The 813-nt window shown below is 42.9% G+C and overlaps 1 non-coding gene across 1 annotated transcript; it reads right to left on the bottom strand.

Annotated features, from left to right (window-relative positions):
- Positions 1–269: 269 nt before the first annotated feature.
- On the bottom strand, positions 270–432 carry LOC126028807 (U1 spliceosomal RNA). Its single transcript, XR_007502517.1, has one exon. It is a non-coding gene; the product is annotated as a U1 spliceosomal RNA (small nuclear RNA).
- Positions 433–813: the final 381 nt, after the last annotated feature.

An 813-nucleotide genomic window follows, 5' to 3' on the forward strand; every position in this document is an offset into this window, starting at 1 on the left:
GAACCTGGGTCTGCGCATGCAAGACAAATGTCTTACCCTCTGGATTATCTCTTCAACTCTTACACATTATTTTAAAGTAAATAAATATTATTAAAAAGAGAAAGATAAAGTGTTATTTTAAAAGGGTAATATGTTCTAGAGATTTTTCTAGAGAAAGGAGAGACCCTCATGAAATGAAATAATAGGAATTACACACCCCAAGTTGGGCTCTGGGTGATTCCAGAGTGCAATTCCTATATTTCTTTTTTTCTTTTTTCCCCCTTTCTTCTTAGGGGAGAGCACGCACGCAGTCCCCCACTACCATAAATTACGCAGTCGAGTTTCCCACATTTGGGGAATCTCAGGGGTCAGCACGCCCGGAGTGCAATGGGCGAGCCTCACCCTGGGGAAACTACCTTCGTGATCATGGAATCGCCCCTGCCAGGTAAGTATTCCTATATTTCTTTTTTTGTTTGTATTTGTTTTTGTTTTTTGTTTATTTGGGTCACAGCCAGCAGCGCTCAGGGGTTACTCTTGGCTCTATGCTCAGAAATCGCTCCTGGCAGGCTCGGGAGACCAATGGGATGTCAGGATTCGAACCATCATCCTTTTGTGCCTAAGGCAAACCGCTGTGCTATCTCTCTGGCCCCATCCTATATTTCTTAATTAACAGTCTGAAAGGCCTGGATAACACAGTTCTGTCTCACCTAGGGGCTCTGAACAAATGGGAATTTCATGCTAAATTGCCAAATAAATGATAATGGGCATATTCCAGATCCCCTAGAAGAACTTTGTCTCTCTGACCACAGACATTCAAAGGCAGAGACTTGTTCT

The sequence above is a fragment of the Suncus etruscus genome, chromosome 14 (genome assembly GCF_024139225.1).
Source record: "Suncus etruscus isolate mSunEtr1 chromosome 14, mSunEtr1.pri.cur, whole genome shotgun sequence".
NCBI classification, from domain to species: domain Eukaryota; kingdom Metazoa; phylum Chordata; class Mammalia; order Eulipotyphla; family Soricidae; genus Suncus; species Suncus etruscus.